The sequence below is a fragment of the Ambystoma mexicanum genome, chromosome 5p (genome assembly GCF_040938575.1).
Source record: "Ambystoma mexicanum isolate Mex_15411 chromosome 5p, UKY_AmexF1_1, whole genome shotgun sequence".
NCBI classification, from domain to species: domain Eukaryota; kingdom Metazoa; phylum Chordata; class Amphibia; order Caudata; family Ambystomatidae; genus Ambystoma; species Ambystoma mexicanum.
The window spans coordinates 555,995,507-556,022,848 of record NC_090930.1 but is presented as its reverse complement, the minus strand read 5'-3'; positions in this window follow the sequence as shown (position 1 = coordinate 556,022,848).

The following is a 27,342-nucleotide window of genomic DNA, read 5'->3' as shown; positions in this document are numbered from 1 at the left end:
TACACATCCTGGGTGCCAGAGAGTCTAGGGTGGTGTGAATGCCTGGGACCACAGTGGTCCGTGATTGGTCCACGAATGGTGTGAGTGTTGATGAGCGGATCTCCCATTGGGTCCCCTCCGTTTTGGCGTGAAGGGAACCGTGGATAAGAGGGGGCTGGAAACACCACTACCATGTCGATCTCCTGAGTTCTCACGAACGAAGGAATACAGGAGCCAAGTATCCTGCAACCAAGAGGCTGGACCGAGGAATCGCTGGTGACCCGCTGAAGGACTTCTCCTCTGCACTGCTGTCGCCTTGTGAAACCCTTTTCACCTTTGATCGAACCAGAAGGCCTGTACTGGTACTTCGACCCTTGGAATAGCGGGAACAGCTATTCTCGGCATCTTCACCATCTCCTGCCAGTAAGCCTTCGGAAGCGTCTCTGGGCCATCCAGCTGACTGACCAGCTTACACGGGAGTCTTGCTCTGTAACCGCCGCCAGGTTTTGTAGTATTTCGAGTCCTTGTCACTCTCACACGCTTCGTACACTTGGCGTTCCCAGGTCTGAAGTGAGTAGTGTACATTTGGCTCAGATACACACGGCCGCTCCGTTGTCCTGCTGTGGTAACAAACTGTGCGGGTTTCTTCGATTGGGACGTCTTTTTACTCAACACGACGACGAGGCATTCCCTGCTCTTCTGAACCTGCCAGCTGCTGAAACTGACGCGGAGAAGCCTGGGTCTGCTTGCATCGGGGAACCGTGAGTAGCATAGCTAGGATCTGGTCGCCCTCCTGCAGGAGCCCATTGCTTTTCCCCGCTGTGTCAAACAGCACCCTTGTCCGTACTCGCGCTCTGCTTCTGCCCACTGTGGAGGCTGCGCTTGAGTCGCGGAACTTGTTCTTCTTCTTTTGTGCACTAAACTGAACTGCCTGATTTCCCACGAAGAGCTTCTCCTTTTGCCCGTTGGCACCAGAGCGTGCAGGTACTTTTGAGCACAAGGCTCCACTCTTCGCAGGGCTCGGACTTCCATCTAGTTAGGTGCCTCTGAAGGCGAACTGGGTCTAAGCATTATTCCGCACTGCCTGTCTTCCTTCCCTTTTAGGTGGACTACCCATTTCGTGCATATAACGCTTGAGACTTATTGTATTTGTATATATATTGTGTTGATATGGTATGTGTTGGTTTACTATCGTTATATTGTGATTTTCTCGCTATGGTCATTGTTTTAAAGGCCTTGAAATAAATGTGTATATATTTTTAATATAACAACTGTTTGGAGTAGTTTGTAAGTGATCTTGCTTTGTGTGCTCATTGCGGGCTTTCAGTCACCCTCACCCCTCTTGAGACCTAGGTAGCGATCGCTACCTTGATTGGTCTGGCTCGTCCAGAGGTTACCCTGTTCCAAGTAATTAGGTTGGCCTTCTGAACTTCTGCGCCACCAGGACAGAGTTCAGAAATCCGTCTTAACAACAGGCACTGCTGTTTTTCCTTTGGCACCACGTTTCACTCATGGCGCTTCTGGCCCATCACGCTCGCACTGGTGGGTGGCAGGTCAGGCGACCATTTTGGTGTTGCAAAAAACTGCATGGTTTTCCTGGATTCTGGCGCAACTGTGGGCTTTTCAGCCATCTTGGATTTTCTAAGCCCACAGCACCAAATGTTGTAGCATAATAGTTCAAACGTGGGTCAAGACACCTGACACTGCGATGCATATGAGTTTGAATGATAAGACAACGTTGTGCGTCCGTCCAGTTCTAAACATGAATTAAGGTCTCCACCAATCAAAATTTTGTGCTTTGGAAAAAGCAACGAGGCGTTGGCCAAAGTACGATTTAGTTCCGCTATAGTTGATTCCAAGGGATCAGCACTAGGGTTCCAATAGATTGAAAGCAAGAGAAGTGAATGTAGCATACTGCCTGTCTAAGACATTTCCACCATTACGAAGGTGTTGGACTTGTCCATTAGCTGTTTCGTGGCTTTCAAACTATTTTTGATAAGAATGGCAATGCCACTGCAGGAGCACTAAAAGAAACATAGCCATCTAGCACAATTTCATGCAGGGCCATTGTTTCCTGCAGCAATACAATTTCAGGAACATGTCGAGCCCCAACCTGTTCATGCCATGCCATGAGATTTCTTATGCCACAACAGTTCCAGGATGCAACGGCAATACACGATGGTTATGAGTTGGCAGGTTCTGCTTTCATAGAAGCTGCCACTCTTGTCCGGGGTTCCAACCACGATAAGCCACTTAAAGCCTGAGTCAACAAGGCAGTTGCTCTGATAATTCCTTGCTATGGAACTCATGGGGTACCACTTGGTCTCTCCCATAGGTCGTCCCTAGGGTACCGGCGTGAAAAAGCCCAAGAACGACCATGCGCTCTCCATGTTCTCGAACAAGTACGGGAAAAGACCCAAGGACTTGAAATCTTCGTTAAAGTCCAAAATTAATTTTGTGATTATTTGGGACTGGACTTTACTCAGCGCTCTGTGGTTGTTATGAGGTCGTAATTTTACCCATTCTAGATCTTTAGTTGCCAGGTTTCATAGGGAAGGGATTTGATAGAAGGTGTTCATCAAAAAGGATCTGTTTATCTGTGCTGTTCCATTGATGTCAGGATCGCTTGCCCATCCAAGTTTTCGATTCATCTCTTTTGGTGTCTCTGAAAAGGACAACATATCGATGTGAGACACTGTTAAGTTCACCTTCACGGGAGCATCCTCCTCAGCATCATATGTGCCATTGCTAGCCACATTGGATGGTGCCCGCGAATCCACTACTTTTGCGGCACTCTCCTCATGTTTTGCTGCAGCGAGATCAGCTTCTTCCTGAAAAGCAGGACCGTTTTCCCGTTCCTCACTGTTTGACACATGAGGCAAAGTATTGTTCGCTTTTAAAGATTGTTTCGGTCAGCATGCAACTTCCTGAGGAGGAACTGCTGCCTTTTTGGTTTCAATGCTCGGGAAGAAGCTGTGAAGCTGGGATTGGGACTTATCAGTCCGTGTCCCAGTAGGTTTTGGCATCAGCACCTGCACATTGCCACTTTTCAGTGCCTTAATCTGCAGATGTTTTTTTCTTTCCTCATTTAGTTCCAAGAGGTTTAGTGCAAGGTCGTCCATACTCACACCCGTTTTACTGCTCAAAACGGGGAACCACTTCCTTGGTGGAATGGGGGAGAATCTCCACCGTGCCCTTTGATTGCGCTTTCTTCTGGTTGGTTTTGGCACAGTTTAACTGTTTTTGTGCCCTCAAAAAGGACTTCTTCGCCTTGCGGGAGATGAACTGCCTCCCCCCACGGACGTCATTTAGTTTTGTTTTTTTTTTGTAATGTAAGCACCTGGCCTGTGGCTCTTTACTTCTGGGGTGGCTGGCTTTCTTGTTCAGGCCCCTTAAAAAAAGGAAGAAAAATAAGAACAGGAGTGCCACAAGTCTAACACTTTCAGCACTGACCCTAAATAAGAAAGAATAGGAATACCAAATAATGTGTGGAATTCTATACAATAATTGCTAGGCTCATTAAACGTTTATTTCAGGCACACTTCAGGGGGTGAGTCACTGATTTAGTCTGTTCTTAAACGCCTCACTCAGCCTTTCATCCTTCTGAGGTCGATAAATGAGTACCAACACAGGTTGGGTGATATTGGGTGTATATTTTGTCTATATAAAGCGCTTAAGCGTAAGTGCTATATAATAACACATCATTATCATTTGGTCATGGACGTCTGCTTGCATACACAGTAATTTGGTAATATGGCCGTACACACACTGATCTTAATGATACATATGGCGATCCATTCTTGTATGAAATGTACATCACATAGTGATACCGTAACTATATTTTTCGTAGTGTACAATGCTATGTGGTGCCACTTCCTGTTTTGTCAACGGGTGAAATGTTGTGATCCATCGCTACCCGTGATATCACTTCGGGGTGGGGTCAAATGACATCACTTCCTGTGATGTCATCAGGGGACAAGGGTCGTGTGGTGTCACTTCCACTACCCCTGGCATTTTGGTGAAATTACGTCCCTGCCTCCACCCTTGGCCTTTAATTCCCACACCTGACTCACTGACCACGGCGGGGCTTGAAGCTCAGATGTAGCATGTGAGTCAATTATGTCAGTCATGGTGGAGGGACTATCAGGAGGCGAGGCTAGCCCAGTGTCGGTCGCCGTTGCTCCACCTAGAGACTCAGGAGTCACTAGGGGTTGGGAATTAGAGACTACATTGAACAACAGTTCTACCTGGAGCAAGTGATCATGGTGGAGTTTCGCTACCTCAAAGAGATTAAAGGTCTCATTGCTGCCATGTTCAATTCCAATCATGTTTACACCTTAAGCACTTGAGAATATGATCTTTGAGGCAAGTAAGAGTTGGTTACCACGTTGTCCGTTTGTGTTCCCTGGGACTGTACATTGGAGGTTGGTACGACTGGAGTAGCAAGTGGGGCGTTACTTGCCATAATTTTTTCAAATTGTGTGAAGTAAAATGATTTCGATTGCTCCTCCGCCAGTATATAGCCTTCCAGTTTGATAATTTTTTCTTTCATGAATGCCAGGGAACCCTGCATTTCTCTTATTGAACAGTGAGTTAGTTTGTGACCCTTATCAAGAAGGTTAAGTATTCTTGAGATCACTGGGAAGTTAAAAGGATCATGGGCAAAGATGTCAGAAGGGGAGTCCTCCGGCGTCGATGATGGCATTACGTTCCCTTTCGGTGTAACATGGCCAACGCCATCCTTCGCTGATACCTGAGCCCCCAGCGTAGATGTCAAGAAGGATCCTATAGCCTCTGGATATCTCACATCTGAGTTACCAAGACCTGAATTTGCACCCCCCCCAGCCCTGAGGTGCTATGCCAGGGATATCCCCTCTAGGTTCACTATGATCTTTAAAGCTGGGTTCATCGAGAAGGTGAAAGTGTACCTGTTTGCGGAATGGGTAGGACCTAGATGCAGGTGAAGAAGGCCCAAGGGGGAGGTGTATGCGTTTCCCTAGCTCACTCATGATGGTTGGTGCAAGCATAGAACTGTCAGAAACGTGCACAAAACCCTCCTGAGCCTCCGTCAGTGCACGGTTATAGTTATGCACATGGGGATTATCACAAGCCAACTGCCCTTCGTTCCCATTGGCGTCTTGAACAGAAAGAGATGGTGGATTCTTGACTACAGGTGCCTCCTTTACCAGGGACTCCTTGCCTGGAGCCATATGTGACAATAGGGGTGGACAGGGTGCTCCTTCTTGGTCAGATGGTAGAAGCGCCTCTGTCATAGCTATCGACATTGAAAGAAGGGATTTTTTGCAGGGTGGTAACAAGGGTAGGGTGCTATTAAGCAGTTTGTTCGCTGGACTCTTAGCAGGGGCTTTAGATGAATTACCAGCCTTGTTTCCACTTCTAAAGGCGCGGCTCATGATCTGCTTCAAGATAGCAGATAATACCATGTGGCTTAAACAGCAGCAGCCACCAACCCACAAAGATTTGCATAATTAAGGCTAAGCGCTAGTGATTCTTAAACGAAGGCAACCACCCTCTAGTGATACTGCCACACGCGAACTTTCTATGTTTCAAATATCCCTCACCAACACCCCCACTTCCAATTTTATGACCTGTAAGTTGTTAACAAGGACACAAGACAAGATGCAGGAATCAAAACAAAAGGGATGGTCTGTGATAGAACGAAAGGCTTGCTCGCCCCCAGTCTTCCTATTGTTCAGTTATGATTGGAGGAGTGTATACAACCAACTCAGATGTTCCCAGCTGATTTTCACCCACACAACACTTTTTCACCAGCAAATAGACAACCTTAGAATATGAGCTTGGTAGAGGCACTCCAGGGTTCTAAGGCACAGTGGCCCACAGTCACCCTCTGTCAGGAGTACTGATTCGAGCACTCAATGAATACTATACACCATGCGTGCGAACAAAAGCCTACCCCCTGGGGATCAAAAGCTGATGCCAGCAGTCACCCTCTACGAAGGAGCTTCTAGATCACACGCTCATAGCCGGACTTTAGGGTTCAAAGGCACACAGCCTGCAGTCACCCTCTGTCCAGTGTGCCTAACACGAATACTTGTAGAGAATTATACTCCATTTACGAGGAGACAAGCAGTCTCTCAGCGTTCAAAGGCCTAAGGCCCGCCGTCACCCTCTTGGAAAGATCTCTAGTTCACACGCTGATTCCAAATACTCCAAGATTCAGAGGCTCAGAGCCCGCAAACACCCTCTATCAGGAGTAAAAGATTGAACACTTGGTGAAGAACCTGTGATCCGTCTCGGGACCAACAATCTACCCAAAAGGGTTCAAAGGCCTATCGACCCGCAGACGGCCTCTGGGCAGAAGCTCTGGTTTGCACCCACAAAGTAGGCTAAAGCAAGAACGCTATATCAACTTTACATGAACCAAAAGCCTAATTTTCCCACAATCATCCTCTTAGCGGGAGAGCTGAGTAATCACCAAAGGTGCCAGTTCGTCAGACACATAAATAAGCCCTGCTTTCAGGGGTTCCAGTGCTTAAATGCTTGTGTTCAGCCTCGAGACCCAAAAGTGATTTGAAGCATACAAACAAGTGTAGTAGGATGAGATAAGTGGAGACACATATGTATTCAAATGGCCAACTTGGTGCTCGTATCATGTCCCACAGAGGCAGCCTAACACAATGTGCATCGGCACATGTGGACCCTCTTGCCTACAGCAACAACCATGGCCAATACTTCAAAATGATGTGTTAAGAAGGTTCAAAGCGTAGTTCACAAGACACTGCTTGACAGATTGATCAAGTCGAGCTCTTGGCCACGGCGGAATTGATAGTCCAAGTTGGTGTCGCACATAAAACGTACAGACAATTCCAAAGACAAATCCAAATGAGTCAACAATGTTCACGTAAGGTTGAAGTACACGTGGGGCAACAGCTTGCAGTGTTCGAGGTATCAGGATATAACGCACAGCAAAAGATCAAAGTCAGAGTCCCATGTTTTGCTCCACAGGACCACTGCACCACTGCACCACCAAACACCTAACACACTGCTGGGCACACCGCGCAGTGCTCCACGCATGCGCAGTGGTTATGTAGGGTGTAGCTGAAGATTGGAGGCAGGCCAGAGGCGGACTGCTGGCAGGCAGGGAAACAGAAAGAGGACTAGAAAAATATCCTTCACTAGTCCACAAAGCACGGAGCAATTCAAAACAGCGTCTTCACCCAATAACACCTAACACACTGCTGGGCACATCGTGCAGCACTGTGCGCATGCGAAGTGGTTATGTAAGGTGTAGATGAAGATTGGAGGCAGGCTGGAGGCAGGCTGCTGGGAGGCAGGGAAACAGAACGAGGACTAGAAAAATATCCTTCACGAGTCCACAAAGCACGGGGCAATTCAAAACAGCGTCTTCACCCAGTAACATCTAACACACTGCTGGGCACACCGCCTATCCCACTGTGTGTGTGGGATTGAACGAGACAAGAATGTAGGGAGCTCTATTGAAATCTAAGATTGTGGGACCCCTCTGTGGACTTAAGCTCTCTTATGGGCTACACCATCTCTGTCTCCTTCCTCTGTCTGCCTACAAGAAAATAACTCCAGTGATCAGCACTATGGTAAGAGGTGGTGATGGTAATGACAGGGCTGTCCTTGCAGCACCAGTTTCTGGAAAAATCCCCATGGTGATTTCATGTTCCCTGGAGAATGTTCAAGCCTTCTCATGGGGATCAAAAAGAGGGTTTCTTAGGTGCAACCCAAATGGTTATTTTGGGTATTGCCAGCCCATATGGCTGACTACACACCATGCCCTGTCATGTATGAGTCACTGTCCACCAAGCTGACAATAAAATGGCATCAATTGCTTGTGACTGCATAGCTGTGTAATTCAAGCAGCTACCATATAAGAACCAGACAAGGCTAGTTTTGCCCTCACATATGGCATTCTGTATAAAAAGCATGTGTCACAATTCCATTACGGGCCCGACGTGGTTGGGCCCAGCGGAGGGGTGTTTTTCCCCATGATAGAGTAGGGAGGTGGTGGACAGATATGGTGGTTGGCTGGCGTAAGCGTGTAGAATGGATCAAGGGCGCAATCTGTACCAGCGTGCCTACCAAGGGAGAGGGAGCACCCGGAATGTGCAAAGGAGCGGCGAGCACATGCGAGGAACCAACGCCTCTGACAGTCTAACGTGGACAGGGCTTTGCCCAAGGCTATAAAACCACACCCCAGACTGCACCCTGTGATTAGCATTTCTTCTGCTCTTAGCAAGAGCAGTGTCTCGCTTACTGCTCCTGCTCTCAGTGTATCTGCAAAAGACGTTACATGGATAGAAAGCAGTAGAAACTCACCTGAAGGAACTCACCTGCAAACGAGGATCCACACCCCTGTGTAAAGACTTTGCCTCTGCATTCGTTTTTTTTTTTTTCCCGAACAGCATCCGGAGTCGACCGGTGGGGCTGCTCATCTTGGACATTGGTTCTTCATCGCCTGCTCATCTTGACATTGGTTCTTCATCGCCTGCTCATCTTGGTTCTCCCTCGCTTCTCCGACTGTTGTCATACCCGCAGTATCCGAGGACCTGAAAAGCAAAGCAACAGTGTGAGAGATCCCATTCCATTCTTCGACCACCATACCTCCCAGTGCCTAGTGTGCTCACCTGCGCAGTGAGTCTAACTGTGTTCCTTCAGCATCTCATTTCGGAGTCGGCCTTCAGTCACTCAGCTCCTGTGAAGAAGAAAGACGAAGACATTGTGAAAGTAAGCTCAGTCGCTGTACAGAACAAGTTTGCAAGCACAGCAAGTTTGACACCCGTGTTTAATCAAGACTTACCTGTTCACCATCGTATCCTGTGTGTTGCAGCCGGCCTGGACCACAGACCTTTAGTGAAGTAACTGGAGGAAGATACGTAACTGATGACCGCAACTGTAGTTGCACCCATTACGATGAGGAGTGCTCGTTTCGCGCCACCCAGCCAAATCAGACTCTGAATGGGAGGGGCAGAAGGGAAGGTCCTGCGTTTAGACTTACCATGTACTTACCTTTAGGTCAACCTGACCCCCAGAACAATACATGCCAAAAGTCCCAAAACCACCCAGGTCCCTCCCAACCTCACGATCCTCTGGGAGTTAACCCCCAGTCGACCAGTGGGGAGAGGAGTGGCTGGGACAAGCGTCAGGGTGAAGACAGCCAGCGAGGGGGCTACACATCGGTACAGATCGAACCAGGCAGTCCTGCAGGGCACCAGAGGTAAGCGTGACAGCATGCTGCTATAATCTGGGGAAAATGGGAAAGGGGAATTGTGAAATGGTGTGTTGCAATCTCCTGCAGCAATTATGAACATTGGAAGGCAACCTTCTGAGGCAGTAAGAAAGTGGCATGACCCTATGGCATTTTCTGGGGTCAATGCAAAAGAGGCATACGCCAGTCTGCTGGGGGAAGGTCAAAAGAGGCAGGAAACGCACATGATGGTGCAACGTGAAAGAAGAATTTTACTTTTCATGAAGAAAAAACCTGAAGTGTCATGGATAAATGCTGGGGCAATATGGATGTGCCATGGGACACATTTCTGGAGAAAATGTGAAGTGGTATGGGGAAATCTTTGGAGGCAATGTTAAAGGGACCTGGGGCCATCATAGAATATCATTCGGACTTGGTGGTGGAAACATCTGTGGCAATATTGTATTGCATTGTATTGTTTATTTATATAGCGCCTATAGGCAGGCAAGTGTTTCAAAGCGCTCAGAAATTATATGAAAGGATCCTGGGTCAATCTTATGGGCATAATACGAAACACGAAATAATACGAAATAGTCAGAGGGCAATATTCTTGGGGAAATTTGAAATGGCATGGGACGAGCTTTTGGGAGCAATGTGAGAGACAATAGCACCAATTTCCAAAAGGCCTGTGAAGTGGCAATGGTCTTGATAACGCATACACTAGTTTGAAATCTTGATTGACTGGGGTAGTGCTGGGATTGAACTGTTGAATATAATGTTGTAACACTGGATGCAGCATGAAAGTGACATGGGCCCTCATTACGACCCTGGCGGAAAGTAACTGACCGGACCGCCATAGCGTAAATAGCGTTTCCGCCATTGCACGACGGAGTAAAGTGCGGCTAATTCTGACCCATCGGGCACGAGCACTACGCCATGGCGGAAGTGCAAAGTCCGCGATGGCGGAAATGTCCCCAAAACGCCCCTCACCGCCGTCGTACGGCGCCCTAGGTGCAATTCCGCCACCCATCATAGCGGTCACCGTAATGAGCGGGAATCGCAAAATACGGTGACCGTAAATATACGGAAACGGAAGTAAAAACATGGTCCCGGAACGGGAAACAGCACGCCGTACACCTATAAAATCAGAATCCCAACACAACCATCAAAAATCCTACCCTGAGACACATCCCAACCCGTTAGCCACCCTAGTGAAAACAATAAAAATGGGAAAAGTTGCAAAAAAAGCGTGCGACCGCAAGCGGCAGGTCCACTTCTCCCATGAGGAACTCACCGTGCTCACAGAGACCCTCCAGGAGAATGCTGCCGTCGTCTTCTCGACGCAAATGACCAGGACGGCACTTGCGAACAAGAAGGCCATATGGGCCCTGGTGGCACAGCGGGTAAGTGCGGTGGGGACCGCACCCCGGAACCCACAGCAATGCAGAAAGCGATGGGACGACTTGCGGATACGCGTACGGAGCATACTATCTGCCAACCGTAACATTGCCATAGCTACCGGGGGAGGATCCGAATCACCCATCAAGTTGACCCCCTGGGAAGAAATCTGTGCCACCACCATTGGAATGGAGAGTATAGAGGGAGTCGGAGGGATGGAGAAAGGAGTGCAGACATCCGAAGAATCAGGTAGGTGGGCCAAATAAAACAATGCTAAATCCACAATGTCCAATCATGTGAAGTACCATGTGTCCACATAGTGCAACAGAAACACATGTCCAGGAGAACGTCCACATACATTGGCCTGATAGCGCACTTTAAAACTCACATTAAATACATAAATAATTAAAAATCGTAAAAACACCCTCTACACGTGCAGCATGCACACCCTAACTGCAGGCTGCACAACAACTGCATCCTCAATCCACACAAAAATGAAACCACCTCCAAGGCCCTGACCCAAATCACCCTCAGGTACCACCCCAATGCATGTGATATATTGCCATTCCAATTTCCACAGACCCATAAATAACGCTCGCCCTCCTTTACTCCAACACAGGGTCCGATTCAAACGACGAGCTCCAGGACACCCCTACCAGCACACATGCAAAGAGGGCCAAGACCAACGGCCAAAGACCCTCCACCTCAGCTGCACGGATCAAGACATGGCAGCAGCACAAATCAAGTGGCAGCACACAGGAGGGGACTTCAACAGGCACCCCAGCAGCCAGCATGCCCACAACAGCAGCACCACAGGTCCCCCCAATGGATGCCACAGAAGGCACTGCTTCTGGTGGCAGCAGCACCATAGGTGACACTGCATTAATGGCAGCATGCTCCGACACAGAAAACGGTGCTGTCGATGTAGGATCCATCCATGACCTGTCTCAATCCCCCTGTTTGTTTCATCCCGTACACCATGAGGATACCACGCAGGGGCACCCACAAGACGACGACTGGCCATCCCCCACAAGCCCTGTGGCAAGGCAACATGAGGTGATCAGACCCTCTGTGACACCACCGCAAATGGCCATGGCCCAGCAGAGGCAACAGTCCCTCGACCAGGTGATTGTGCAACAGCAGCAACTGGCCACGCTCCTCAAGGAGCATGCTGATGAATGTGGGGGTACTAAGGCAGCCATAGAAACATCAACTGAGACACTTAGGTCAGAAATGGAGAGAAGCAAAGAGACACTAAGGGCACAAATGGAGAGAAGCACCGAGAGCCTGAGGGTACAAATGGAGAGAAGCACCGAGAGCCTGAGTGTATAAATGGAGAGAAGCACCAAGAGCCTGAGGGGGGAACTGCATGCGACGTCCAAAGACGTATGTGCTGAACTTGCCGCTGTGCGCCGTGTGCTCACTGAGCTCTCACAAACCCTTAGGGACATGCATGGACGTGAGCAGGCAGAGACATCATCCGTTGCAAGTTCCGTCCAGGGCAGCCCCCAACGTAGATCTGGGAGGAACCTGCGCTCCACAGGCAGGGGTGCCCCTGATACCCGGAGAGGGGGCTTGCAATAGCGTCTGCCCACTGACAATGAGCATCTTTGGACACTGGTGTTCGGGGGGGAGGTAGGAGGGTGGAGGGGGTGTGTTGGGCTTTCTTGGGTGGCGGGTTGATGGGGTGTGTAACATAATTTCACATATGCTATAAACATTTCACAATCATCCAATGAGATGTGTGGACATTGATCTTTGTGTACGAGGCCTTTATAGGCGTACAGTCCATATTGTGCATGTTCCAGACACACACAGTGCCACAAGTCCCATGTCCATGTATCAGCCACCAGGCGTGAGTGCTAGAAGCATGAATCTATGAGAATCTGACGAATTTCACGGCCCTCCTGTGCCTCGCGGACTCCTTGAGGTGCTGCCACATCCCCACCCTCATCATGACCATCTTCAGGTGCTTGCAGTTCTGCGTCAGGGGGCATGGGCACATTTCTACGTACACACATGTTGTGTAGCATGACACATGCCATGACCATCTTTGCAACCTTCTCATGGCGGTACAGGAGTGCCCCGCCAGACCTGCTGAGGCAGCGGAAACGAGTCTTCAGTAGGCCGAATGCCTGTTCTATGACTACACGGGTACGTGAGTGGGCATGGTTGTAGTCCTCCTCATGCTGGTTCTGTGGGTTCTGGAGTGGTGTAAGGAGCCATCTCTTCAGTGGATACCCGGCATCACCTGTATGTGGACAATAAAGGATGTTTGTGGAATGACATAGCTACGTACGCATCCCCCCCTTCCTGCCAGGTCATTGCCGCATCACATACCCCACATTATCATGCATGAAGTGAGACTCACCGAGTAGCCAGGATCTGTTCCCTGCGTGTCGCTCCATGTAGCGTGGTATTGTAGAGTACCTCAAGACCATAGAATCATGGGTTGATCCAGGAAATCGGGCACAACAATGTGTAATGATCCTGTTGGAGTCACACACCATTTGTACATTAAGAGAATGATATTGTTTTCGGTTGCGGTACTGGGCCTCCATGGCATGTGGCACAACCAATTCCACATGGGTGCAGTCGATGGCACCAATGCAACCCGGTATGCCGGCAAGTGCATGGAATCCCACTTTCGTGTTCGTAATTTCCTGCTCCGAGCGTGGTAGAGAGATGTAGTCGTCTGCGTGCTTCAGGAGGGCATCGAGCACTTGCGATAGTGTCCGTGACAACAGTGGCTGTGAAATGCCATGCAACTGTCCGACTGTGTGCTGGTAGGTGCCTGTGGCCAGGAAGTGTAGTACAGACACCACCTTCAGTAGGGGTGGGATGGCGGTTGGGCTATCTATCATGCTGGCAAGGTCAGCGTGTGTCATGTCCACAATGGCGGTTATGGTGTCCCGGTCCAAACGGTAGAGGGTGTTGATCTGCTCATCAGTGAGGTTGAACGGATGAGCTCGGAGGCGTGGGATTGCGGGCTGCCTGCGTGGTGGTAGTGGCTGTGCTGGTGGGCCTTGCTGGCCCTGCCTTACCCTCCTCCTCCTCCTCCGTCTCCTCTGTGCGGCCGGTTGTTGTAGTAGTTGGTGTTCGTCTTCTTCTTGAAGTTGGAGTACTTGCAGTGCTATCAGGTCCCCCAGGGCCAACATCGCTAGTCCTGCCGGTAGCATTTTGGAGTGGGTGTGGTTGTGGGAGGGGGTTGGGTGTGCAATTTATGTGTTTTCAGGCTGTATGGCCTCCACCTGTGGTGATTCATTCCACCTGTGCAAGCTGCAATCCCCTTTGGGCGAGCACGTCCCGCACACAACGCTGCAATTCGACGCATGGCATCTTGCTATTACAATCATGTATTTAATCCCGATGGCAGTGGAATATTTGTTCATATGTTCATTCTGCAATGGTCCCATTGTTTCACATACTATCTTTACAGTCGCGAACAAACTTGTGAAGGGTCAGTGGAATGTAGTACTCGATTAACGCTGGACCCTCATGCAGCACTGTACCGAGGTTCACCGACGGGCGGGGCGTCCCATTTGTGAGTGAAGCCAGTTGCCATTTTCACACACTGCCGCACTACATGGATGAATTTGTGATTTCAAGCGGTCACAGATGCCTTTTCGACGTGATGTTGCAAATGTGGAATTCGAAGGACAGCGCTTTCGGTTTTCAGCTAGCGGCGAGGAGACGCCCACAGGTCTGACTGCAGATATTAAGTTCTATTGTTTAATGTCCTTGGGACAGGGGCCATGGCGAGAATGCAATGATTGATATGAATAGTATGGGATGAGCAATAGCGTAGTGGACGATAAGGCAGGACGTTCCCAAATACATGTTACTTCACAACACTAGAATTCCGGGCTGGAGCACAGTGGATTTTGCAGACTGCATTACGCACAGACTCAATGGAAATTTCACATGTTATGTGAGTAAATAATCAGGCGTTTTCATACCGGGATGAGGGTATGATGTATGGATGCATGGACAGATGATTTAATTGAGAGTTTACCATGTACATGGCTTTTTGGAATCTATCCACTTCCCCTGCGCTATGTGATGCAGAGCTGCCATAGTGGGACCATCGTCTATCTGCCCTTGTTGAACCCTCCCTGTCTCGACGCGCCTTCAAACACTTGTGTCTATGCACGTTACTAATCCCATCTGATGGATTCTGTTTTAACAGACGCATGCACACAAACACTCGTTTGTAATAGTGTATTCACCTCGATTTATATAGTTATGATTCGCAAGTGATTTTTGGGTGGGAATGATCCTTTTGAGTGGGCTAACATGCATATGGCTGTAGATTTAGTGTGATCATTGAAGTGAGTAATTCAAATTAAGTTCTGATGCCCATACCATTCTTTTTCATTTCATTTGGGTGACAGGTATCTCCTCCCCTTTTGCCGCTGCCATCTGTATGCCACTCCTGCAGATGGCTTATACTCCCGACACCTGCTGCTTCGTGTTAATCAGTGGAGCACCATTACGATCTTATGGGACGATCGCCAATGGGCCACATGCCCTTACGCAGTACTAGTGGCTAGGAGCAACATATCGACCTTTCAGCTGGACTAGTGCCTACCTAATGGGACGGCCCTGCGGTTCTAGGCGCTTCCATGTTGCCTTTTTGAACGTGTATGTAGCCCCTGTGTACCATGAAGGAACAGGGCGTCACACAAGCAGAAGCTGGTCATTTATTGCGGATGCAGCCCACAATACTGAAATGTATTTTGGAGTTCATGACCTAATGGCTGTATGGGCTTGGTGATTTTGTAGTGCATTACATTTCTATTCTGATATTAACCGTGTAGCGTTATTCTTTGCAAGTAATGTAGCATATTCCTATTTGTGGAGCGATGTATTGTGAGTAGATCTGCATTGGGTTCCGGCTTCTGGTTATAGTTGCGTGGTACTGTACTGGGCGCGTTTGCCTACGAAGCCCAGTGAGGTCAGGGATAGGGGCTGCCATTATGACTGTTTTAATGATGTCATGCTCAGGGGCGGGGGATTAGCTTTTGTGTAACAGATGCCGGTCAGCCAGGTGGATTGGTGGAATGATGTGATTATCAGAATATGGCTGGTCACAGATGCCTGTGTTTGCATGCATTTCTTGGAGGGAGACTGAGGTCATGTCCATTGGAATAGCTTCTGTATTCGTGCCATCTGTGCCCTGCAGCTCCCATTGGCCCCTCTTGAGATGGGCCTGGCTGCTCAGTCACTCTGCCAACTTGTGTGGTACATGCTTATGCTGATGGTTGGTTTGTTTACTGGCAAGAGTACAGGGCTGGTGCAGTCTCCCTCAGGTTACTGCTTTGAATGTTGCCTTACACTGGTGTCATGCGATGGGGGCCTGTTGTTGTTTTGTCTCATATTTCAGTTCATATTGCTGTACTTGACCCTTCACGTGCCTGTGCTGCATCAGTACGGCAATGGTGACATGGCAAATATGGATGGCCACTCACAAGGCACTTGGAGCCCCTACATTCATTTGTTCGTTGGCATGCATGGGTGACGTGTACATTTCACTGGTTGCATTGTGTGACTTCATTGCACCTACGAGGAGTTGTGCAATGTGGCCAGGGAGTGGTGTACAGGCACTCAGTAGGGCCATTTACGGTTGGTTCGCGTTGCCGTTCTTCTCACCATGGCGGAATGGTACTTTCCGCCATGCTTGATGGCGTTAGGTAAATGTCCGTTAGGGTCAGAATTCGCGTACCGTTGCACCGTGGTGGTAATTACGGTTTCGCATGGCGCGCGTGCGCGTACTTGGTGCAGTTAGCGTTGGCGTTCACTACGGTGTCGCTAATGGCATTGTACTTTACGGTGACGGGTCATAATCGCACCGAGCGCTATTCGATGGCGGTATTGCATTTCCGCCATCGTTTTTCGATTTCCGCCAGGGTCGTAATGAGGGCCATGGTCATTTTCTGGAGAACTGTGGAAACATGCACGGCAACGTGCCTGGCTAAGGCTGCACAGGTATGGCACTCTTCAACTTACACGATCATTTTCCTGGGAAACCTGACACAAGCAGAATAAACTTCCGAGGTCAATAAAGAATCTAACACGACCACGTGCTTAAAATGTAAATGCTGGCATTGCATAGTTGAACGTAGCATCACAGTATGCTTGGATCCAAGATTAAAGTGGCAGTGTTATTTACTGGGAACAATATCTGAGAGTTAAGTCCCTAGGACCCGATTCATGGAATCATTTGCACAAGAAGTCAGGAACTTGCGTGCCAAACTGCATGCAAAATCCCGCTTGTTGATTCATGGAATCGAATGTGCTGGACTTTTCAAGGACTTGCATGGAGTTCGCGCAGGCTCGGCATGTCTCTGCGAGCCGTCAAGTGCCTTGTGCGAGACACCATGCAGAGCGTAGGTGTGGCTTGCGCAGAGGGCTGGGAAGGGGGTGGAACATAGAAAATGGGGAAGAACATGTGAAAAATTGGGCGTTCCGAGGGTCGGCCCACAGGCAGTCCCTCGCACGCCCACAATTGAGCCAAATTACATGTATTCATGGAACCACCTGCGCAGCCTCTCAGCATAGAAACGTTCACACAAATCCCTTGATCTCTACGCCACCCAAAGGCAGGCGTAAAGGCACTTGTGCATAGGAATCGGAGTGCGGATGTGGGTTTGCATGTCAGATATAGGGGTGCGTGTATGCAACCAGGGTTTCTAACTAACCTAGGGGTGCGCATACGCAGTGTAGTGGGTTGCAGGAACAGTTTACGGGGTTTGCACACAGATTTTTCGAGTTTAGCCAGAGTTATGAATTTTCATGCGCATGCTGTCAGGGTGCCGGCAACAGTTACGGGGGACCCTATGCAGGGTCCCTGAGATGCATGCCTGCTTGCAGGGAACCCCACGCACTGTTTGAAGAGTGCATGTATTCGCGCCTTGGGCAGCACACAAAGGTACCTGTTCTGGATGTTTATGCTTTGCATGGGGGCGTGTCGGGGGCCGCGCCTTGCGAATACGGTTACTTTGCGCAATACATTTCATGAATACCCGGGTCAACCATTTTTTATTTTGCATGCAGGCTCGTGCAGTGTCATTATCGGCAAGCGGAAATTACGAAAGAAATGTGCACTTTTCCATGAATCGGGCCGTTAGACTCTAACAGGGTAATTCATAGAATTTCACAGAAAAGTGTCGCAAGCGGCTGGCGCCGAGTGTCCGCGTGCGATTGTCTGCACCAGGCGCGTGCGCCAAAACCGATTTCCACGCACAGCGTATTCATGGATTTTAGGCTCCCAAACTAGCCGTGGCGCAGAGTATCGCAGCGACCCTGCAGCAGCGCCAGTAACGCCCCCAAGAACGCCCTCGTGCAAGGAAAAGCCATCAAAATCGCTAAATCATCGCAAAGGGCTGCGCTAACCCTGGACCAGTTCATAGGGCTGCCAAACAAGGAACGCAAAGCGGGTAACGTGCATATCAGGGGTACGCGGGAAGTTTTACATGCGATTAGCCAGGGTACGTGTATGACAGGGGTACGCGTGAAGTTAAACACGTGATTAGCCAGGGTACGTGTATTACAGGGGTACGCGGGAATTTTCACACGCGATTTGGCTGGGTACGTGTATGACAGGGGTTCGCGTGAAGTTCTACACGCAATTAGCCAGGGTACGTGTATTACAGAGGTGCGCGGGAATAATCACACGCGATTTGGCTGGGTACGTGTATTACAGGGGTGCGCGGGAATTATCACATGCGATTTGGCTGGGTACGTGTATTACAGGGGTGCGCGGGAATAATCACACGCGATTAGGCTGGGTGGGTCCTCACAGGTGTACCCTGTACACCCTCCACGGCCCCTGCAGGCAGCCCACAAAACAGGGGACTACCCTGCACACCTGCTCATGTCTCACACCACCCCCACCCCCCAGCAGTGCAGGGGCAGCACCACCAGGCCCCCACTCATGTTCAACTCATGTCTCCCACCACCCCCACCCCCCAGCCACCATGGGCACCCTCCACCAGGCCCCCACTCATGTCTCCCACCACCCCCAGCCCCCCAGCAGTGTGGGGCACCCTCCACCAGGCCCCCACTCAGGTCTCCCCCACCCCCACCCCCCAGCCACCATGGGCATCCCCCACCAGGCCCCCACTCATGTCTCCCACCACCCCCACCCCCCAGCAGTGCAGGGGCAGCACCACCAGGCCCCCACTCATGTCTCCCACCACCCCACCCCCCCAGCAGTGTGGGGCACCCTCCACCAGGCCCCCACTCATGTCTCCCACCACCCCCACCCCCCAGCAGTGCAGGGCCAGCACCACCAGGCCCCCACTCATGTCCAACTCATGTCTCCCACCACCCCCACCCCCCCAGCCACCATGGGCATCCCCCACCAGGCCCCCACTCATGTCTCCCACCACCCCCACCCGCCAGCCACCATGGGCAGCCTCCACCAGACCCCACTCATGTCTCCCACCACCCCCACCCCCCAGCAGTGCAGGGGCAGCACCACCAGGCCCCCACTCATGTCTCCCACCACCCCCACCCCCCAGCCACCATGGGCAGCCTCCACCAGGCCCCCACTCATGTCTCCCACCACCCCCACCCCCCAGCAGTGCAGGGCCAGCACCACCAGGCCACCACTCATGTCTCCCACCACCCCCACCCCCCAGCCACCATGGGCAGCCTCCACCAGGCCCCCACTCATGTCTCCCACCACCCCCACCCCCCAGCAGTGCAGGGCCAGCACCACCAGGCCCCCACTCATGTCCAACTCATGTCTCCCACCACCCCACCCCCCCAGCCACCATGGGCACCCTCCACCAGGCCCCCACTCATGTCTCCCACCACCCCCACCCCCCCAGCAGTGTGGGGCACCCTCCACCAGGCACCCACTCATGTCTCCCACCACCCCCACCCCCCAGCCACCATGGGCAGCCTCCACCAGGCCCCCACCCATGTCTCCCACCACCCCCACCCCCCAGCAGTGCAGGGGAAGCCTCCACCAGGCCCCCAGCCATGTCTCCCACCACCCCCACCCCCCCAGCCACCATGGGCACCCTCCACCAGGCCCCCACTCATGTCTCCCACCACCCCCACCCCCCAGCCACCATGGGCAGCCCCCACCAGGCTCCCACCCATGTCCCCCTGCCCACAGGCCCTGACAATCCTCAAGCATGGGCCTCATGGCCAGCCACCACAGCCCAAAGACACAACCAAGTATTACATGCACCCATGATACTACTCCAATGGAAACAATGTAAATCAACACATGTGCTCACACACACACAATGGTTGCAAGTGAACCTGAAAACCCATATCATGACATGCATGAAAACAATGAGATGAAACCACACATTGAAGAATGAAAAAATCCAAATAATGTATTAATAACAACAGTAATGGCAATCAAAATGAAACAAAATACACAAGTAAAAAAAATAACAAAATCAAGCTGGCTGTCCCTTTTCAAATTAAAATCAATGAATGATAATCCTAAAAAATTTCTTCCAAAGTTCAAGTCCATAAAAAGGAAATGAAGGGAAAAAAGAAAATGAAAACCATTGCTCCATGGAAAAAAATATCCATAGTAAAAAAAATATCAAAATCCAAAGTCCAACTATGTACAAAGTATTCAGGGTCCATCATCCCAACAGAAGAAATGAAACCTACCAAAAAACCTATCTAAAATGGAAATATATACAAAAGGTGGAGCATTGTCCGTCGACTCCAAATAAAAATAAACTATAAAGGAAACCTATCACTAAATAACTATATACAATGGCGGCGGGCCAGTCCAGCGGCTCACTTAGTGGTGTTCCGGGCCAGGGCATCATCGAACTCCTCGTCTATGTCCAAGAGGCGGTCCTGTTCCATGGCCCCGAGGGTCCGCAGGGAGGCCACCATGTTCACCTCCAACTCCCTGCGGATTGCCTCAAGGCACTCGGCCCGCCTCAGGGCCCTCCGCATGGAATTCTCCACCCTGACCATCGTGAGCCGCGCCTCTTCCGCCCGCTGCCGCTCCGCATATATGGCGTGGCCCAACCGCTGCCACACGGAAGACACTTCCTGTCCAGGGTCCTCCTGCCCTCCGGCCGAAGCCTGCCCCTCCGATGTTGAAGGCCCCGAGCTATCGTGGCTCCCACCTACAGCCTCCTGCTGCTGCAGCTGCTGCTGTCCATGTGCCCTGTCCGATGGTGCCTGCACATCCTCCTCCAGTTGGGGTGCAGTCGTTGATGTGGCCACCCCTGCTGGACGTCCGACTCCCGACTGTGGCAGGGATCTGTTGTCCACCAGCCTGGCCGCACGGTCGGAGGCAGCTCCACAGGGCACCCAGGTGACACATGGGTGGGAAGATGGCATGGAGGACGACTCGGGCATATGGGGTTCCGTGGAGGAGGGGGTCGGAACAAGGTCCAGGAAACGGAGGAATCCAGCCTGGTGAGCTGTCCCAGTGGGTCAACGCAGTCAACGAGCCATGCAAGAAGACGTGCAGACTCATCATGAAAAGACTGCAGGTCAGCTCGCATGGCCCGTTGACGCAACGCCACCCCACCCTGGACAGGCTCAACCTGGTGCAGGATAGCCACATCTGCAGGGAGAGGAAGGCCAGGTGTTGTAAGCCAATCCCATCCCTGAGAACGGGTCTGGAGGTAGGCATCCCCGCTGGTGCAAGATGATGCAGGACAGGATTGCACCCAGGCACCTCCACGGCGGCCTGTGCTGCCTCCTGTCCCAGATCCTGCACTGCACCACTAGCACCAGTGGAATCCCCACCTCCAGACCCCGCCTCTGTCGCTTGCACAGCCTCCTCCTCCTCCAAACCCCTCACCAACCTGGATGACTCCATGCCATCTTCCTCCGTTGGGCCCTGTGGGGTCCCAGCTGCCCCTTCTGCTGCCGAGGAGTCCAACTCCAACCTCCACCTCTTGGACCTCCCCTCGGCAGCTGCGGCCTGGGACACGGCACCGGACTCCTCACTCCCCGACGAAATCAGAACCTGGGAGGGGATCCGGGCCTTGCATCTCCGGCTGGTGGTGCGACCCCTGCCGCTGTGCTCCACAGCACCTTCTCCGCCCTCTTCATCAGTTGACGCTGCAGACAGAGAGAAAGAAAATACAGGCATCAGGGCACTGTCCAATGGACTCATACACACATGACAGTCATTCATGAGTGGCATTGGTAAACCTCAGACATGGCATCACAATCCCCAACACACATGTCATTTCAACTTGCACACATGAGCTATACCACAGGCATATTGCAACAGCCAGCACCATCCATTCACATACAACAGCATGAGCAGCCAAAGGTCATCCACATATCACATGCAACATAGGGAGTACACTACACATGCACACACACCACCAAACTTGCATGCATGTGTACACCTCCGCCAACTGTCGCAGTGTTCCGATCGACATCCATGTCACACCTGACAATCATTTCTCCAAATCCTGTGCCATGCAAGCCCACACACACAAGCACGATCCATGTGTCACACATGAGACCCCTCGCATGTGTCACCCTCATGGCCCTGTACACCCCCCCTACTTGCCCACATAAAAATACATGTTCAACCTGCACACTCCTGGCACACCAAACGCACAGCTTACAATCAGTATGCATGTACACTTACCGCTCGACTCCAGACGGGTCTGCCTCTCAAAGACCTGGACGTGGAGCGCTGGGGATATGCGTTCCAGGACCCTCATCTGATCTTCCGACAAGTGGCCCCGGCGCCCCTTAGCATCGGCTGCCCTCAGGAGGCGCCGGGCCTTGTTGAGGGTCCTGGACCTGAAGTCCTCCCAGCGCTTCCTGACACGTTCGTAGTCGCGGACTGCCACCTCCTCCGCGTTGATGGCAGTCACGATGTCCATCCAGATCCGAGTCCGTCCTTCCTTGTCGGCGCGCAACCTTCCGAAGGGGGCTTCATAGTGCCCCTGGACATGCTCCACCAGGGCACCAACTTTGGTGGCAGTGAAGCTGGTGCCCCTCTGCCTCCTTGGCCGGGGGTTGCCACTGGTGCCAGATGTTGCAGTGCCCGACATGGCAACCCGAGAGGCAGGAGTGGGTGGGCAACTTGGTCCTGGGGCTGGGCTGTGGGGCGATGGAAAAGCAGTCGGGAGTCTTCGGTTCCAGCAGGGGTGGTCACAGCAACAGCACCCCTGGCTGATGTGCAGGCAGCAAATGGCAGGGCACGTGGGCAGCAGGCAGTCAGGCAGCAGCAGATGGCAGGTGGGAGCGTGCTCAGGGCTCTGGAGGGCAGTAATTCGGCCTTCTGGGCAGGAGCGTGGTCTTCCGTGTGTGAACGCGTGGCCAGCTTGATACGGAGTGATTTTGCACGTGAAAATCCTGCACGTCTGCGTGTAATTCGAGGAAAGGCCCTTAGCGCGTAAGCGCGTCAGCACATGTCTGTACATTCATTGGCCCAAAGGCCACCAGCATATGCGGGTCTATGAAGTCACGTGCACGTTGAATATGGCACACGTTTGAAATGTTGCGTGTTAAAAAAATGAAAGACACGTCCCAGTGTCAAAGCGTGTAATTGGTGGAAATAGCGCGTACACGCGGAAGTGACAAAGCGTGTAAATGGTGGAAAAATCGCGTACACGCGGAAGTGACAAAGCGTGTAATTGGTGGAAACAGCGCGTACCCGCGGAAGTGACAAAGCGTGTAATTGGTGGAAATAGCGCGTACCCGCGGAAGTGACAAAGCGTGTAATTGGTGGAAATAGCGCGTACCCGCGGAAGTGACAAAGCGTGTAATTGGTGAATACAGCGGGTACACGCGGAAGTGACAAAGCTGCAATTGGTGGAAATGGCCCTAGCGCGTACACGCGGAAGTGACGCTGGACGTGTGGGCCTGAATAAAAGGTACGTGTAGAACATCATTTCCTTGTACGTGCTTTTCGTGGAGAGCGAGTGGGTGAATTCTGTACTTCTTGTCGATTCACACGCGATTTACTTCACGGCGTTTCAAGTTCGTACTCCCTGTTACCTCTGACAGCTTTTTCTCTTTTTTCTCTTTTTCTGGTTTTCCTGGGCCTGTTCCCTCAAACAGTGTTCCCTTCTACTGTTGTCCTGTCTCCTCAGACAGCGTACAAATCTTCCTTTGGCAGGGGTGTTGCCAACCAAACGCGCTTCTTTTTCACGCTCTTTTTCCTGGCAGACGGTGAGTCACGCACGTATCTAACATCTGTGCTTGCCCCGTGTGTAGCCTACCCCTTCAGAGGTCATTCTAGGCTGCGTGTGACACGCATACGTTCATTCTTGTGTTACTGGGTGCCACAGCGTAGTGCAGGTTTTTTTTTCCGCACACGTGGTCTAGGAGGGGTTGTGTGCACGTCATCTCCCTTTTTTGGGCTTCCTGTGCGTTGCGTGACCCGTCATCTTTCCCCAGGGGTCACATTCAGCCTTGCTAGAGCACTAGGGTACAATTACCATCTGGTACCCAACCCCTTTGACCCCCAATTGCCCAGGACAATAGTTTACAGCCACTCCCATACGCACATTAACATCAGTGCCATGGTTGGGAGGCGAGGATTCCGTAAGGGTGGCAAAGGTGGACGAGCCACAAGTGGTGGCCGTGGTGGATCCGGTAGGGGACGTGGTCGTTACTTGCAGGGTGACCCTGTCCCCCCATGTGTGGAGGACCAGTCAAGGGCACCCATAATCCCCCCCCCTGGTTGAGGCTGATGTGGCTGACACCATCCATGCTCAGCCCTTGTTGGACCAGCCCATTGTGGCACCAGACCTGGCTGACTCCATGGCTGACTTCCAGGTCAGCAGGCCTATGACACGTGCGCTGGTGCACGTTGATGTCATCAGGCCACGTGGATCAGGGGCAGCAAGGTCATCTGCTGCCCCAAGTAGGCAGGGTGGAGAGGCTGCAGGGGCAGCTGCGGCTCCATCCACCCCAGCTCTCACACACCCAGCCAGGACAGTGTTGGTCCTAGTCCATCCTGCTGACATTCCCCCTCACACCATTACACTTGAGCCAATGCCTGCACCAACTCCCATGCTGAGTGTGCAATCCCACACTCCTGATACAGAGTCCACCAGGGCTCCTGCCCCTAGTGTCCAGAGCGGCGCAGGACACTCACAATCACCACCACCTTCCAAGCGTAAGAGGAAGAGTGCTCGTCCGGCACAGGCTGATGCCCCAGACACGGCTACACAGTCCGGCCCATCGAGGAAGCCCAGCTTCACGGATGCCGAACTGAATGCACTTGTCGAGTATGTGTCCGCACATGATAACGAGATGGTCATTGTTGCAGGATCCAAGACCACACCTGCACAATGCCAGGCACACTGGCAGACCGTTGCGGACATCGTAAGTGCCCTTGGAATCGTGAGGCACACAGCCAATGATTGCTAAAAGCGCTGGAATGACCTAAAGCGCAGGGCAAAGAATAAACTGGCCTCAAGTCATGCCGCAACTCTAGTGACTGGAGGTGGGTCTCCAGTAGAAGACATGAAACTCACTCCACATGAGTCAGTCGCTGGGACCTACGTCACGGAGGAAAAGATCCAAGGCATGGGAGATCTGCCTGATTATGAGGCATTGTCCGGTGAGTGCACATGCATGTGTGTGTCATCCATGTGCATGGTGTGTGTGTGAGGGCTTCTGTTTGTGTGCCAGGTGAGGGTGTGTGCTCCTGAGTCGTTTCGGTCACCCATGTGCTTCATGCAATACATTCTGCGCAGCAGCATTTGGTCATAGCAGTATCCCTTCTGCCAACAGTAGACATCTAGCCCAACAGCACGCCAGTTGCCCTTGAAGTGTCACCTTGCCACAACATTGTTGCTTATTTTTCTCTGTTCATTCAGGCAGATTGTTTGCATTCCACCACTTTTACTAGGCATTTCTCAGTCCTCTAGTCACATGTCTGACATGGCTATGGTAAAGTGGAGTGACTTTGTTACCTGGATATCATTTGTTCACACATGTCCCTGTGCAATCGGACCATTTTGAACTGGCAGCTCCAGGTGAAAAATCAGACCTGTTTGAATTAGAAAAGCTATTACATGAGGGAACTGGACTGAATGAATAAGTGCTGCCCTCCTCTCCATCTTCACTCAATAGCAATGGTACATGCCATCTGTGTGATGGCATGTGTATTTCACCTGGTAATCACAGGCCAATGTGTGATGCCACTGCCAGGCAGCATGCAGAAAATGTGTTCATCTTCCATCTTGGTGTCATCAGTGTGTGCCATTTGCCTGCCCTTCATACGCAGTGAGGGTGCATGAATGGGAGGGTTTTAGTCATGTGGGACATGTGTCAATCAAGTACTGGTTCTGTTGCTTCTCAGCCCTCATTGTGTGCCATGGTGCTAATGCCTGTTTCCATTTGTTTGCTTTTATGTCTTTGCAGGGGAAGACGCACCTGATACTGCTGGGGTTGTGGAGATGGTGCAGACCCAGGAGGGGTCCGAGGGCCGACTGACCACCAGTGAGGGACGTGGTGTGGTGGTGGGTGAGAACCCACAAGTGCTGCAGGTCGTGCTCTCAAGGGGTGTCTCTGGCTGCACCTCCCCCGAGCTGTACTCAGGTGTTGATTCGGATGATGAGACCTACGTGCCGTCGCAGGTGAGTGTTCCTGGGAGGGATTCTGTTCTGTCCCACCCACCTGCACCAGGGTCAGAGCCCTCAATGGGGATGTCAGTGTTGGCAGCTACACCTTTGGTGGTTACGGATGCAGGGTCACACTCCGCGACATCTGATCCTGTTCCTGAGCCAGCAGATCAGAGGGGGAATGCAGTCCTGCAGCCTCAGGCAGTGCCGGCACAGCAAGGCGCAGTTCGCCTTGCCCCAGACAGGTGTGGTGCCCGCCGACGTGGTGGCCGTACACCACCTGGCAATACCGCATGGGAGCAATCCATTTACGGTATGGCAACCCAACAGGCAGCATCATCAGAGATGATGGCTCAGGCCATGGATAGGGTGGCCACTTCCATTGTCCCCCCCGAAAGGCTGATGGAGCGACTACAGCAGGCAACCGACTCCATCTGCCAGTCACACAGGGAGGACATGTTGGCGTCGAACAGGGACAGGCGGGCGGCACTGGCGACTCTGCAGGAAGCCATCTCCATAGAGTCCCAGGGCCACAGGGAAGCCCTGAGGGTGGAGCTCCTTCACCTCAGGACGACTCTTGTTGAGCTTGAGGCTTCAACAAACCGAAGGACAGAACAGCAGCTGCAGCGTCTCACCCGTACGCTCTCAGCTGAGATGCAGGCAACTAGGGCGGAGGTCCGGGCATCCCGTGAGTTGTTGCATGGGGACCTCCGCACACTCATCCTCCAGAACGAGACCTACCACACCCGCATGCTTGCAGCCATGGAGGAACAGACTAGGGCCTTGCGTGGGCTGCCTCCCATAGTGCAACCACCTCTGGATGCAGCTGCACAGGGTGATAATAGCGACAGCAGTGATACTCCCACAATAGGGTAGCCGTGTGGGCCATGAGCCCATGGAGGTGTTTTTTTTTCGCAAGATCCACACAGGTGGGTTTTGGTGTGCACCCTGTCCTCGGACCTCCTGGGTGGCCTCCCCAACCCCCCCGGGTCCATTAATGGCCATTTTTGATTTTTATTTTTTTATTCTTTAAATTTTTTTTTTTTTTGGGACAATGTGTTGCCTTCTGTGGCTCCTGTGGGCATACGCTGCATTGTGGCGGCTGGGCACATGCAGGCTTGTCATGTATTTGGTTCAGATGCTTGGGTTTTTGTTACACACACCCCTCCTGCTTCCCGTTTCCATGGGCTTGCAAAGGGTGTGCCCAAGTGACATTGA